The sequence below is a fragment of the Carlito syrichta genome, unplaced genomic scaffold (genome assembly GCF_000164805.1).
Source record: "Carlito syrichta isolate Samal-C Ts95f unplaced genomic scaffold, Tarsius_syrichta-2.0.1 Scaffold306507, whole genome shotgun sequence".
Taxonomy (NCBI): Eukaryota; Metazoa; Chordata; class Mammalia; order Primates; family Tarsiidae; genus Carlito; species Carlito syrichta.
In genome coordinates, this window is record NW_007250603.1 from 88049 (window position 1) to 104633 (window position 16585).

Here is a 16585-nt window from a genome sequence, read left to right on the forward strand (position 1 = left end):
CACTCTATGGAAAAGATACCTGCGCACGTATGTTTATCGTGGCATTATTCACAATAGCAAAAACATGGAACCAACTGTGCGATCAAAAGTGGACTGGATTATAAAAATGGGGTACATACACACAATGGAATCTTACACAGCCATAAAGGGCAAAATTTTGAACTTCACTGCAATTTGGATGGATTTACAGTCTATAACACTCAGTGATCTATCACAGAAACAAAAAACAGAGTACCACATGTTCTCACTCATAAGTGGACCGAACAATTATCATAATACAATGTGGGTATCTGTTTTTTGCTGTCTCCATGATATCTTAGTCACAGAATTTCAGTTTTCACTGACTTTGCCATGGCACGTACACAGCCTTATAGTCAGTTATTACATTTAGCATCACTATACCTGAGTACATGAGTTTTAACTTGGATTTTGACCTTTTCTATAACATGAATAACATTGGGGGGAAAATGTTCCAGTGGAGATATAAAGACCACTAAGATTTTTTTTGTGCTTTCAAGGAATATTCATTTAGGAGCTATTTCTTCAGTATATCTTTTCAAACACTTTAGTGATTTGTTTTGTTCATTAAAAAAAGAATGAAACTATTCTCTTGAAATTGATATAGAATGAGCGATATTCTTATTAAGGTTGAAGGAAATATTAAGTTCATTAAAATAAGGAATGCATTAGTATAATTCAGTGTAACATGCCATCAGAGCATCGTGATTGAAGTATAAATGAAAGTTATATGTTTGCATGGCCTTTGTAATAGCGGTACATTAGCCAGAAAACTCGGTTGAGGTTCATAGTGAAACAAAACTGCTCTTAAAGTAATGCTTTTTACCAAATTTTTTTGTTTGCCTTTAGAAATAAGTAACTCTTTTGTGTTTATTTGCCTTTAGAAATAAGTCACTGTTTAGGTGCACTGGGTGGGGGGGCAAGAGGATCCCTGGACTGTGTTGAGTGTCTAGAATATGCTAGTTCCTGTGCTTGGCTCTCAGTTTTCTTAATCTCATTTCTTGGATAGCCTTACAAATTAGATGTGACTGTTCCCTTTTACAGACTAAGGGAACTGAGGATCAGGAAAGGGAAGTAGTTTGCACAGGACCCCACTGTTGAACTCTGGTTTTTGTACTGCTGACCGAGAGTGTGTTGTGGTTCCTTCTGTTGAAAGGTGGCATTATAGTATTTTATTTGTAGTCTTACGAATTCCTAATGACATTCATCTTTACTTTATGAGCAGAAAGTTGGGTGTTTGATAAAATATGAAAGAAAAATATTAACTAACATAATAGGTTTTATAAATAGGAAACGTAGCTTTCCCATAGATCTTTGATCGTTCCAGCTGCATTATCTGTCGAACCTCTTGAGACCTGTAGAAGAGCCAGCTACAATCTCCCTTATGTTTCATGGAATCACTGGATTTCAGAGCTGGAAAGAACTTTAGAGAGATAATTTAGCTTCCCCTTTTGCCAGGGAAAGAACAATGTCCATCTGATTTTAGTGACTAGCCCCAGTTCCCTCCCAGGACAGGGATAATCCTGCAAGGTGGCAGCAATTGTGTCAGCAACCCCCATCCGCACTCCCTTCTTCTGCAGAAAGCTAGCCTCTCAGAAGAGCTGTGACTGCCTCATAGCCAGGTTTGGTCACAGTGGCTTCTGCAGACTTCCTACTCTTGCCACTTGGTTTGGACTGTTTCAGAATCTAGTCGTTGCATTTTGTAAACTTTCAGGATGATCTGTGAGAACAATAACTTTGAGTTGGGATTATCTGGTGAGTTTAGGGTATCGAGGTATTTTTCAAAATGATTCGGTTGACTTTGGGTTGAACTGTGAAATATTGACGCTTTATATTTTTATTGTCCTTGATTTTGAAACTTCATCACATGGAAAAGGGAAGTTTGTGCTGCTTGTTTGGTAACATGTAAAGCAGCATAAAAATGAAGTCAATTGTAGTTGTTCTCCACGAAGGGAAGAGCACCATACACATGAGACAGGAGTCCTCACCTTTATCCCAGTTTAGCCATGAACTTGCTCAGAGATCATGGCAATGTACTTGCCCACAGTCCTATGGCCTCCTTACATGCAAGAGGAGTGTGATGATTTCTTCCTTGTGATTACCTTTAGCCCTATGACTCTAAGAAATGAAAGTCAACAAATAAAATAACTAATTTTTTAAAAAGGCAACCTCATGGATCTGTTAGCTTTGAGTCTTTAAAATCCAGTGCAGATTACAAATGCTTTTAGTGGTTCACAATACATACCAAATAACTTACAGAGCTCAGTGCAAAATGAAGATGTGGGCCCTTTGTTTAAAAATTATTAACGATTTCAAGATGGCGACAATAGACCTTACATCCAACACTGGGCTCTTCCGAGTTGCACCTCCATGAAGCTAGTCCTGGTCACTTAAGAAGTGTCTGTGACCTGTCAAGAGCTATGTCAGTAGGGATACGGTGGCAAACGGGGCAGACCTGTCCCTTCTATCTCCATGGCATCTAGTGGTGCACATAATTGTTGATGAATCCATTAGTGAAAATTGAACAAGTACCAAGAAGGGCAAGTACAAGACAACATGCTATGGGAGTGCATCACTGAGAATCTCACCCTGCTGAGTCTCACTGGCTTGTGTTTTTCACTCTAATATGTTCCTATATATTCAATGTAGAATTTCTTTTCCATTCTTTCTGGCCAAACGTAGAAGAAATTTGTGAAAGTCTTCGAGGTGAAATTTTTCAAAAATTTATGGAAAGGTATGAAATATTATGCACATATATACATATAATTTTGTACTGTAAAGGTATACCTCATTTTAGTAAGTATCATCCTTAAAACGTGTGTTAATTTATTCATTCAACACATATTCATTGACCATGTACTGTATGTCAGGCTTTGTGCTAAACTGTCTCCTTAATACTTTGCATTATAAAGTTAGGATTTGTTTATCTTAACATGTCTTTGACCTTCGGTTTTTGTTTTTGTTTGTCTTTTGAGCTGGTGTCTCGCTCTGTCGCCCAGGCTAGAGTCCAGTGGTATGATCACAGTTCACTGAAGCTTTGACCTCCTGGGTTCAGGTGATCCTTCTGCCTCAGTCTCCCAAGTAGCTGGTACTACAGGTATGTGCCACTACGCCTGGCTTATTTTTTAAAAAAAAGTTTTTGTATAGACGAAGTCTCACTTTGTTTCCCAGGCTGATCTTGAACTCCTGGGCTCAAGGATTCCTCTTGCCTTGGTCTTCCAAAGTGCCGGGATTACAGGTGTGAGCCACCATACCTGACTGACCTTCAGTTCTTTAGCTTCAGTGTAGTCTAAAATGTAAATAGACTAGGGCACCTCAATTTTTAAAAATTATCTTATTGAAAGACCTTTAGTAATGCAAGGATGAATGTAATTTGATTAACTTGTTTGGATTTTGGAATCAAATCTCCCAAAGTGGGACAAGCCTGAACTTGATTCTTTATGTAGTAGTGGAATTTAAAGGTGTAGGCCAGTGTCTCTTTATGATCATATACATCATTAGATGCTTAATAAATATAGGTTATTCAAACTAAGGAGCTGTTTGTCATATGACACCTGTACAGACGTTCAGCTCATATGCTTTCTAGTCACCTACTGGTTTTTAAGGATGCTTCTATGATAATACATCATTGGAATTGGACCTTCCACCACAGAATCTGCATTGACACTGACTGTACTTTTCTCCTCCAATTCAGCTAATTTCTAGACAGTCAGCATGATGATTGTGTCTCGTTGCTAGAGCAGTGTGCAGCTGCTCAGTAATTGCACTTTAACAACAAACGCTACTTGACTGCAGTTTTCTTTTTCACATATTCACAGACCCAAAGCAATTAAATACAAGTTGTGTTGTAATTCTACCGGAGTTCAAGAGATAATTTTATCCTGGAGTAGAGTCAATACTTTGGAAACAAATATTCATAAAATAGTTGCACTCTTCAGAGTAGTAGCAGAAATTTTGCCAAAAAGCAGCAGCATCCCACAGAAGGGATAGGTTGCTGGCCCAGGGCTGAGTTGTGGCTGAGTCCTGGGCCATGCCCATTACTATTGGTTCTAAAATCTCACCTGTCCCAACGCTTGGGTCAACCTAGGTTTATGTTATTCTTGGGGGAGCGAGAAGTGATGGAGATGGTAACTGAAGTGGGGAAGAGGCCCTCCCTGGTGTTTTGTGACTCTGTTGTGTATCCTTTCACTTGCCACCAGCCCAGCAGACATGGTCATTTTCCCTCACCGAGCTAGTCATTTCATGTTGTCACAGGACATCCAAGTGCAGTCATTTGAATTTTAGACAATCATACACACTGAATTTTCTGAAGCCATCACAATTTTGCATAAACAAATTATTTTCAAAGTTGATTTGTTAATTTTTGTAGCTTTTTAGTTTTTTTTTTGTGTTAATACATTCTCAAATTAGGAAAAAACCAATCTGTATCAGATGATATATTTGGAGTTTTAGTCTTGAAAAGCACAGGGCCTCTATACATATGGTCATGCAGACCAAAGGTCTCATGACACAGGTAAGGTGGTTTCTCAGTGGCCACCCTGCAGTCTACTAGGAAAAAAAGAAGTCATCATCAGTGTAGGGGCCTGTCTCTCCACCTTCTCCTGTGGTCCCGGCAGGGTCGGGGTGGGAAGTGGGCTAGGTTCCAGGTGGGGCTGAATCTGGGAGGGGGCCTGTGAGCCCACTTCAGGCAGTGAACTTCAGTTGCTTAGCGGTACACAGGCTGAGTCAGGAATCAGAGTTAGAAATGCTACTCTACCATACCCACCCATGTTTTTTCTGTGTCTTTCACCTCTGATCTTCTCTCCAAGATCCTTTAAGTTATCTTCAACGGCTCTAGCTAACGAAAGCTCTATAATTGCCCAGGCTTTTTTCTGCCACAGTTCTTCTGTCAAGAAGTGTCCCATCCAGTAAGCAGATTTTGATAGGGAACAATGCTCAAGTAACCTCTATGGAGACATGATGGAGTCTAGTTACTCAGAGTCATCTGTACTTTCCGAAGAGGAACTTGTTACAGCAAGTCTGGGCAAAATGTGTGAGCACTTCTCTCTTCCTGGTTTGTGAACCCTTCTCAGCTAGCTGTGAAAAGTGTCAGATCAACATCCCCTGTCTCCAGCTCTGAACTTCAGAATGTGTGAGACAAGAGAGTATGAGCTTGCCTAACAGACCAAGTGAATTTCAAAGACCAGTCATGGATTTATAAATGCAGAGTACACCCAAACGTTGTTTGGCCTTTTGCATGCAGCATGCTTTAATAAAATGGTTTTTAAATAACTGTGAGAAACTCTCAAAATATAGTTTTATTTTACCAGCCTCATAGACTTGTTAGGAGGATCAGTGAAACACTCTTTAAAAGGCATTTTGGATTCATTGAAAAAAAGATGCTATTATCATTATAAAGAATTCTGTTTTTAATTTTCAGTTTGATTGCTGGTCTCAGAAATATTTGTAAAAGATTTTTATTTTCAAAAGTCTTATTAAGGAAGCCCCCAGGGAATTGTGATATTTAGATGTCTTATAATGTCAATAATACCTGTAACTTATGCTTCATAAGAACCTCCTCCCTCTGTCCCTCCCTTCTAACCCCTTTTCTTCCTTTTTTCCCCCTTCCTTCCTTCATTCTAAGAATCCTGAATTCTGTGTTTACATAAGGAATAATACCAGGAACTAGATGGGATCGCCATCACCAAAAATGTTCTCTGCTTTTAAGAAGTATTCAATCTAGAATGCATTTCTTTTGGAAATCTTTGTAAAAACAAACGTCTTATAGATATGTTGCTCATCAATAAAAACTAATCAAAATCATGTCTATTAAGTAGATATGGGACAGATATTTTTCTTCATGGATGAAGAGAACACTCATCAAGCAGATGAAGGAATTGTGGGAATGTATGAGAGTGGTGTAACTAACCACATCTTGGGATTCTAGTCTAAGCGTTTCTCTGCTGCACTATTTGTCTCTTTGAGAGGCATTACTAAATTTTGATTAAAAAGATGCTCTGCAACCTATTTGTCTGGGTTCAAATTCAGCTCCACCCATTCTCTCCCTGTTTAACCTTGGTCAAGTGACTTAACAAGTTGATGCCTTGGTCTTCTCTGCTGTAGAATAGGGATCAAAATAGCACCTGCTAGTACATTTGGGAGGAGTAGATGAGCAAGGCCTGGCACCAGGTAAGTACTCTTTAAGTGTTTGCCACTCTTATAATTATTCATAAACATTAAATTTTTTGTCCTTTAAAGCTGCACTGTCCAATATGGTAGCCACTTGCCACATACAGCTTTTGAACACTTGAAATGCGACTAATCTAAATTGAAATGTGCTATAAGTGCAAAATATACACCAGATTTCAAAGATTTAATACAGAAACAGGAATGTACAATATCTCAATAATTTCATATTGGTTACATGTTGCAGTGATAATTTTTGATATATTAAGTAACGTAGAATATACTATTAAAATATAATATGATCCATGTGGTTCCTGTTATCCTGCTGTTGGACTGTACTGATGCAGATAACAGTGTTCCCATAGCATATGAAGTAAAAGGAGAAACACGAAGGCCTTCATCTGAACTGCAAAACCAAGCCGTGAATACTGGGGAGCACTTTGTGAAAAATGTTTAAGAAAACTTCATCTATTCCAGAAGCAACACAAGAAGTGAATTCCCATTTATCTTATAATGTTGTTCTATAAATCCAGTTATTTTGATGTTTAACTTTTCAGTAATTATTTCTATTTCTTTTTTAGTGACAAGTTCACTAGATTTTGTCAGTGGAAAAACGTAGAATTAAATATTCATGTGAGTATCATCTTTTTATTTTTTTATGAACAATAAATATTTAATACACCTTGTGTTAGATCTTACATAAAGAAAAGGCAAAATAAATGACAACGGTATGGCGATTTCATTAAACTACATAGCTACAGATGATTTAGATGTAGATATAATTCTCCATAGAGATGTTTATACAGGTTTGTGGACATCAGTTATCCATGGACTCAGGCTGGAAGAATGAAGAGCTACAACCTTTTATGAGTTAAAGGGAAAGGATATAAACATTTGTTCATTTTGTGACACTTCATTATACAAACACAGAGGAATAATTAACCCTAATATTTTTCTAATTATAAAAAAGTGCGTAACTGTCATAAGACAACCAAAAGACAGTACATGTCACAGGTGAAACATAAAAATGTGTTGGTAATCTTAGCCCTCGAGGCAGAGATTATCATTGTATGTTGTTCAATGTTCCCTAGGATGGCCACGGGTTAGGTCATGTCCAAACACCGTGTCTACAGTGGTGTGAGACGCAGCAGGACTATTCTGGCTCCCAGAGTTGTGTCAACATCTGCTGAACAGAGTCTGGGCACCCCTAGTTCAAGCCTCATCTGACCCACTGACAGGCTCAACTATCTCCTGCCCAGGGAAGGGGTGGCCAGTTTTTGTCCTAGGAAGAGGTCTAGGCTTCTCCATCAGGGATAGAACCCAGGACCAGGCAGTGTGGCTGGAAGAAGCCCTCAGCAGGGAAGACAGGCTGCCCCACTGGTCAGCTCCACACAGCTTGGCACAGAAGCCCCCAGAGCCTCTGAGCTCAGACAGCTGCTCCCAGAACACTGGAGAATACCTGATGTGTCCTTACCTGGGCTTCTCCTGATAAACGGCCTCAGACAAAGCACACAAGGAGGTCCCCAGGCTTTTCCACAGCGGCAGTTGGGGCGGAAGGGGCGGGGCGCCGTGACGCCGAGGCGCGCGGGCGTCACGCCCTCTGTCGTCCCCTGCGGCGCCGGAAGCGGGAGCGGGTGCGGGAAGGCGGCCGGCCGGAAGCGGCGGCCCGGGAAGACCCCGGCCCAGTGAACCGTTGAGAAGAGTGCAGCCTGACTTTGAAAAGAAATCAAGGCCTCTGACGCTGGATGCAGAAATGAAATCAAGGATATCTACAATACTCACCATAGAGGATTCCTGAGGGCCTGTTCTGAGTGCAGCAAGCAGCCCAAACCTAGGTCCCCAGAAGACCTTATTTTTTTAAATAAAAACTTCCTCTGGCTTAACCTCATAAGAAAAGCGATTCCTAAAGTGATTCCTAAAGCGATTCCTAAAGTGGCGATTCCTAAAAGCTCTAAAAATTGACCTTCCATATGACCCTGCAATCCCCCTACTGGGAATATACCCCGAAGAACACAAATCACTCTATAAAAAAGATACCTGCACACGTATGCTTATCGCAGCGTTGTTCACAATAGCAAGAACCTGGAAACAACCATGCTGCCCATCAAAAGAGGACTGGATTAAAAAAATGTGGTACATATCCACGATGGAATACTACGCAGCCATAAAAAAGAACAAAATCATGAATTTCGCAGCAACCTGGATGGAACTAGAGTCTATAATACTGAGTGACCTCTCACAGAAACAAAGATCCGAGTATCACATGTTCTCACTCATATAATGGACTAGAACATCCAATGTAATACTATAAGAAAATGACTGACGGTACTGGGAAACTATGGGGGGGGAGGGAGATGGGATTAACAGTAGCAAATATCTGTCTGGGACTGGGAAAACACCTCTTATCAACAGGGTGCCTGAATGAAACGTAATTGTACACCTAACCCTTAACTGTACCCCATAAAACCATAATAAAAAATACTGATTAAAAAAAAACAAACTTCCTCTGGCTTAACCTCATAAGAAAAGTACTTTGCTCTGGAAAGTACTTTGCTCTGGAACATACTCCCAAAGGGTACAGTGCCTGAACCGATGTCTTTCTTACAGCTTTATCTACTAAACATTCACCCTCCCATACTCCAGTATAAACAGTTGGAGTTTTCATTCTTTTTCATATTCATGTAAGAATGTACTAATTTACCTAAGAAAGGAGATTTTAAGCAGCAATTGACCCTTTAACAAAAACAGTAGTAAAAATAAAAATCTTGTACTTAATATAACTTCCCATGTCCTTGGTCTTTTGCTGTTCTAGTAAAGTTTATTTTCTTTTTCTTATTATTAGATGCAATAATGAAAATTGGATGTAACAATAAAAATGATGACATCTTTACTGGTGCAAGTTTTCATCTTTTTATTATTTTTGAGAATGACAAAAGCAATCTTCATATACAGGCCACTTTCTAAGCCATATCTCTTTAGTGCTTCATCTCTTTTAGATTTCATTGTTTGTGATCTAGGGCTTAATCCTTACTTCCCTTCCAGAATGCACATTTCCTTGTCCAGCCTCCCTTCCATTCTCTTTCAGTCTCCCTTCACATAGGCTTGCAACTGGCCAAAAGAATCAAATGGACTTTTTTTTTCTTGTTGAGACTTTTACTTGAATGATATTGTTGGAAAGAGGTCTTTTTTTAACACTTGATCTTAGCCAAAAGGCCGAAAAGTGGTGAGGTTTTTTTCTTTTTGTTTGTTTTTTTCTTCCACTGTAGTTCCTGGCAGGCTTTAGAAGCAAGACACCATAACACATTTTTTTAAAATTCCTTATATCTGCTTTGGGTCTTTCATATGCTTTTCCTTCAGCAGATCCTGTCCTGGAGAACTCTGAGCATCAAGCATGAAGCCTGTGTGGCCCAAATACAGGCTTGTGTAATGCAGAGCCAAGGTTTAAAGGTTTACTTGGGGGAGCTCTTAAAGAATCTTACCCTTGATTTGCCACAACACTTCAGCTAGTTGGCATTTGCTATTGTTCTATGGTCTCTTACCATGAACATGAGATTCGCTATCTATCCGTCTTTGTACCATCTAACACTATTCAATCTACTTCTGAAATGAGGCACTACTGAGATATTGTCGACAGAAGGGAAGTGCTTGTGAGTAAAGCCTCTGTATATACTCGACTCACATTTAGACCCGTTTCATGGTCATGTGGCCAGCACGAGTCCTCTCCATTCACGGATGCCATCAATGCGAAATTCACATGACCTGCATCTGTTGGTTTGCTGATCATATGGCCTACTGCTATGAAAATATAGTTGCCCTTGATGTGGATGCTTATTTTTCTACCCTGACAGTTCTTGGAATTGCTGGGTTGTTCCCAAACTTTAGGTTTCAGAGCAGCTGAGGTTGCTTTTTGTTTTCACCAGAAGTGTCAGGCTCACTTGTCTTCGAGGTATACATCTTGTCATCTAAGAGGATGAGAATGGGAAGCAATCTAGCTCACTCGGCCCCCACTCCATCATCTTCCCATAGGCTTCCTATTGGTGCCTCGTCTAACTTGGAGGTGGAGCTGAAGGAGGCTATAGAAAGTCTTGCCACCCTCAGGCTCCTCATCTTTCAGCCTAAGGAAGCAGATGCAAAGGGTAGATTCCCACATCAGAAACGCTATTTTAATTGTCTCTGTTCTCCACGAAAAAAAAATCTGTTAACAACATAATTTTACGTACTTTTATGTTTTTGTTTTGTTTTCATTTCTCAGTTGACAATGAATGATTTCAGTGTGCATAGGATTACTGGATGAAGAGGATTTGGTGAAGTGTATGGTTGCAGAAAAGCAGACACTGGAAACATGTAAGTTTTAAATGCTTATATATTTTACTGAAATTATTACAATTTTATGTTTGCATGAAAATAAAATCTCTATATAGAGATTTGATATAGAAATATAGAAATGTGGGGGCTGAGTGAGGTGGCTCAAGCCTGTAATCCCAGCACTTTGGGAGACCAAGTTGAGAGGATTACCTGAACCCACGGGTTTGAGACCGACCTGGACAACTTGGCAGGACCTCATCTCTACAATAAGTCAAAAAATTAGCCAGGCATGATAGCGTGTGCCTGTAGTTCCAGCTACTTAGGAGGCTGAGGCGGAAAGATTGCCTGACCCTAGCAAGTAGATGCTGGGGTGACTGTGAGTGTGCCACTGCACCCCACCCTGGGTGACAGAGTGAGACTCCAACTCAAAAGAAGAAAGAAATGTGGATACATAGAAATGTGAATGCCTATGACCTCAGAAAGATATAGGCTACATTTTGTTAAACATGTTGAATGAGATCAGAAAACTGGACCCTCCACCTCTCAGTGGGAATAAACAATAATCTTACCTCCTGTGCCCACCATGGTGGAGGCCATGGGAGAGGGGCCTGGGATTCGGAGATGAACTGGAGGGGATTCTTGACACCCAGGGATATGTTGCGTTCGGCCTCCCAGTCATATGGTGTAGCATAGAATATTTGCTTTGCAGAAGAGAGATATCCTCTTTTCAATAAGGACCTATTTGTGATTAAGCATAAGCCGTTTTGGGTGACACAACTTTTCAGGAGGCGTTGGTTCCCCAGCTGAGTAGCTGGGGTGCTGGAGAGGAGGAAACCCTGCTGAGGAAGATCAGTGATTGCTCACCACAGTAACTTTTCTTATGGGAGGTCAGTGTGAGCAAATGAGGTGCACCTGAGCCAGGGAGAAGGCTCTTCTGGGAAAAGGACACTGGAATTCTTAAGGGTGGGGAAAACTTTTTTTCAAACAGAAGCAATTTAAGTGAACATATTTCTGAAAGCAAAAGAGAATGGGAAAACTGATCTGATGGGCCCAGAACTACACATCTGATGAGTGACAGGCATGTTAGAACAGTGGGGGTGGTGGAGTGGTATATGAGGGTTGGTTTATAAAATAATTGAGTCCATGTGAGTACCTGGGGTCTCCTAATGAAGCACCTGCCTCTTGTCACTCAGCCCCTGCTAAGGCACTTTCTGGGATTCGGTGCTAATGGCTTTGCTAAGCCGTCCTTTCCACTCTCAAGACAGTCTAGTAGTTGGCATGATTTTAAGATTTGGGGCCTAAACTTTACCTTTACTAATTTGTGCACAACAGTTATCTTCCTGGTTTGGGGCCCTCTATGGGGTAAACGTGACACTTTGCACTCAGGAGTTTGGAGTTTGGGGCTGTGTTGTGACAGTGTAGCCCTGTGATCTGAAGCAAGGTCCTGTTGTCATGTCAACTACATCAGCCTCAGCTCCCACACTTGCTGCCTTGGACAAAGGTTGTGAGCTTGCTGTGTTTCCATATCTAGGTTATAAAGGAGGGATACTTGTATTAAAGTGTCTTACAAGAATTAAGTGGTGATAGACGTAGTGTGAAACACTTGGAAAATCTTTTATCATAAGAATGAGTCATTTAAAGAACATGCCACTCATATGTTTTCAATAACTGATCCCATAAGTAAGCAAATTAATGTCCTATCAGTTGATTTGTTATAAGAACTCCTGAAAAGTGGATAAAAATAACAAATTTGGACATTCATCTTTTTTTATATAACTCAAACATGGTAAGTTATAACCAACAAGAAATTAGTAGATTTCTGCATCCTCCCACATTAATCCATGTTGCATATCTGGGCCAAATGAAGTAGTTCATTAGATGGGAATTTACAGTTATCCACTCAGACTTTTCAGGCCTTGAAACATATGAAAACACTTAACAAGTATTCCCTCTCAGTCTTCTGTGGTCCCACTGAAGAAGCATCCTCTTTTCTTTAACCTGTAATTATAGAATATGCCAAATAACCTGTCTGTGTTTTCTTGATATGAATTTGTTCCAAGTTTTCTTTTATTTATTTATTTATTATAAAGACGCGGGGTACAATTCAGGGTTAGGTACACAAACATTGATCATGCAGTTACCCTTGTTGATGAGGTATGCCCCTCCCTCCCCTAGAAGTTTTCCCCAACTGCCAGTCCCACCCCTCTTTCCCCTGACAGTTTTCCGCTACTGCCAATCGCTTTCTTATAGCATTATCATTGTTCAAGATCACCTTATGAGTGAGAACATATGGAACTCAGTCCTTTGTTTCTGTGATAAATCACTGAGTACAATTGACTCCAAATCCGTCCAATTTGCTGCAAAGTCCATATATTTGTCCTTCTTTATGGCTGCATGATATTCCATTGTGTATATGTACCACATTTTTTTAATCCAGTCCAGCTTCTGTGGGCAACACGGTTGGTTCCATGTTTTTGCTATTGTGAATAGAGCTGCAACAAGCATACGTGTACAGGTATCTTTTTTGAAATGATTTTAGTTCCTCCAGGTATATTCCCAATAGGGGAATTGCTGGGTCATATGGAAGGTCAATTTCTAGTTCCTTCAGAATCACCACACTGTCTTCCAAAGAGGTTGTATTAGTCTGCATTCCCACCAGCAGTGTAGACGTGTTTCTCTTTCACCACATGCTCGCCACCATCTGTTGTTTGTTTTATTAGTGATGGCCATTCTTACAGGGGTTAGGTGGTATCTCAGTGTGGTTTTGATTTGCATTTCTCTAATGATGAGTGAGGCTGAGCACTTTTTCATGTGTCTGTTGGCCGCCCATATATCCTTTTTTGAGAAGTGTCTATTCATGTCTTTTGCTCACTTTTTAAAGGGGCTGTTTGTTTTTTTCCTTTTGGCATATTTGAGTTGCTTATAGATCCTAGATGTTAGGTCTTTGTCAGATATACAGTTGGCAAATATTTTTTCCCACTCTGTGGGCTGTCTCCCTGCTTTGCTGATGATTTCTTTGGCTTTGCAGAAGCTTGTTAGTTTAATGAGGTCCCACTTGTCTATCTTATCTCTTATGGCCTGGGCACTTCGGGTTTTGGTCAGGAATCGGTTGCAAGTTCCAACTTCCATAAGAGTGTTTCCTGTATTTTCTAAGGTTCTTACAGTTTGAGGTTTTACATTTAGGTCTTTGCTCCATTTAGAGTTAATTTTGGTGTATGATGATAGGTAGGGGTCCTGTTTCATTCTTCTGTATGTGTTCAGCCAGTTTTCCCAGTACCATTTACTGAATAGGTTCTCCTCTCCCCAGTGGTGGTTATTGGAGACTTTGTCAAAGATGAATTGACTGAGGAATTGAGGCTTTGCTTCCGGAATCTCTATCCTGTTCCATTGGTCTATGTGCCTGTTCTTGTACCAATACCAGGCTGTTTTGATTACTGTAGCCTTATAATAAAGTTTGAAGCCTGAAATTGTGATACCTCCTGCTTTGTTTCTTTTGCTAAGGATTTTTTTGGCTATTTGTGATTATTTATGTTTCCATATAAATTTCTGTTTTGTCATTTCCAGGTCTGAGAGGAATGATGTTGGTAACTTAAATGGGTATTGCATTGAATCTGTGGATTGCCTTTGATAGGATGGACATCTTAACAATGTTAATTCTTCCTATCCATGAACATCAGATATTTTTCCATTTGTTTGCATCTTCTTGGATTTCTTTGAGCAGTGTTTTGTAGTTCTCATTGTAAATGCCTTTCACTTCTCTGGTTAGGAAGATGCCAAGGTATTTCATTTTTTTGGTGGCTATTGTGAATGGGATTGTGCTGTTTATTTGGGTCTCTGCCTGTTTGTTGGTGGTGTAGAGAAATGCAACTGTCTTTTGCACATTTATTTTGTACCCTGAGTCCTTCCCAAAGTCCTTTTTCAGTGCAAGCAGGGTTTTAACAGATTATCTTGGATTTTCAAGGTATAGGAAGTCAAGGATAACTTGACTTCCTCTTTTCCTATTTGGATACCCCTGATTTCCTTCTCTTGTCTAATTGCCTGAGCTAGGAATTCCAACACAATATTGAACAAGAGGGGTGAGAGTGGACAACCTTGTCTTGTTCCAGTTTTCAGAGGAAATGATTCTAGTTTCTTACCATTTAGCAATATGCTAGCTGTGTGTTTGTCGTAGATGGCACTTACTATTTTGAGGTACGTTCCTTCTATACCTAGATGTTTGAGGGTTTTTATCAAGAAGGGATGCTGGATTTTATCAAAAGCTTTTTCTGCATCTAATGAAATAATCATATGGTTCTTGCTTTTACATCTGTTGATGTATTTAATGACATTTATGGTTTTGCAAATGTTGAACCAGTCCTGCATCCTGGGGTGAAGCCTACTTGGTCATGGTGGATGATATTTGAGATATGTTTTTGGATCTGATTTGCTAGAATCTTGTTGAGGATTTTTGCATCTATGTTCATAAGGGATATTGGCCTGTAGTTCTCTTTCTTTGTTGGATCTTTACCTGGTTTGGGTATCAGTGTAATGTTAGCTTCATTAAATGATTTGGGAGAATTCCATCTTTCTCAATTGCCTGTAATACTTTCAGTAGGATTGGTATTAACTCCTCCTTGTAGATTTTCTAGAATTCTGCTGGAAAGCCATCCGGTCCAGGGCTTTTTTTTTGGTAGGTATTTTCGTATGACAGAGTCAATTTCCTGGGTTGTTATGGGCCTATTTAGTGTCTCAATGTCTTCTTGTTTTAACCTGGGGAAGTTGTGTGATGTCAGAAAGTCCTCCATTTCATCTAGGTTTTCAAGTTTGTTTCCATATAGGTGTACATAGTAATCTCTGATAATCTTTTGTGTTTCTTCGGGGTCATTTGTGATGTGATCTTTTGTATTTCTGATTGTGTTTATTTGGGCTTTTTCTCTCTTTTTCTTGGTCATTCTGGCTAGGGGCCCATCAATCTTGTTAATTCTTTCAAAGAACCAACTTTTTGTTTTGTTGATGTTTCTATGATATTTTTTTCCTCTGTGTCCCGTATTTGGGCTCTTATTTTTGTGATTTGGATTCTTCTGCTAAAGTTGGGATTTTGGTGGTCATCTCTTTCTAGCTTCTTTAGGTGATTTGTTAGGCTCTCCACTTGTGATCTTTCAATTTTCTTGATGTGTGCTCATAGAGATATGAATTCCCCTCTTAAAACTGATTTCATGGCATCCCAGAGGTTTTGATCAGATGTTTCTTCATTTTTATTTGTTTCCAGGAATCTTTCAATTTCTTCTTTGATTTCAGTGTTGACTCAGTCGTTGTTCAGCATCATGCTGTTTAGTATCCATGTCTTTGTGTGCTTTGGGGAAATGTTGTTGATTTTAATGTTTATTTTTATTCCATTGTGGTCTGAGAATGTGCATGGCAAGATTTCAAAGTTATGGAATTTGTTTATGTTTGATTTATGGCCAAGAATGTGATCAGTCTTGGTGTATGTTCCATGTGGTGATAAGTGGAATGTATACCCTGTGGTTGTTGGGTGGAATAATCTGTAAGTATCGAATAAGTCATTTGGTCAAGTATCAAGCTTAGGTTCTGGTTCTCCTTGTTGATTTTTTGCCTCAGTGATCTATCTAGGGCTGTCAGTGGGGTATTCAAGTCCCCTGCTATAATAGTATTAGAGTCAATATCTTTTTTTGTTTATTTAGTAGTTGCTTTATAACTGCTGGTTCAAGACCTGCCTGGGCAACTTGGCGAGACCTCATCTCTACAATAAATCAAAAAATGAGCCGGGCATGGTAGTGTGCACCTGTAGTTCCAGCTACTTGGAAGGCTGAGGCAGAAGGATCGCCGGAGCCCAGCAGGTTGAGGGTGCAGTGGCCAGGAGCAGCCACCGCACTCCAGTCTGGGTGACAGAGTGAGACTCCAACTCAAAAAAAACCAACAAAACAAAAACAAACAAAAAATGCTGGTGCTTCTGTGTTGGGTGCATATATGCTCAGGATGGATATTTCTTGTCGATGGATTGAGCCTTTTATCATTATGTAGTGTCCTTTTGCGTCTTAAAAAAATTTTTTTTTTTTTTTAGTTGGAGTCTCACTCTGTCACCCAGACTGGAGTGCAG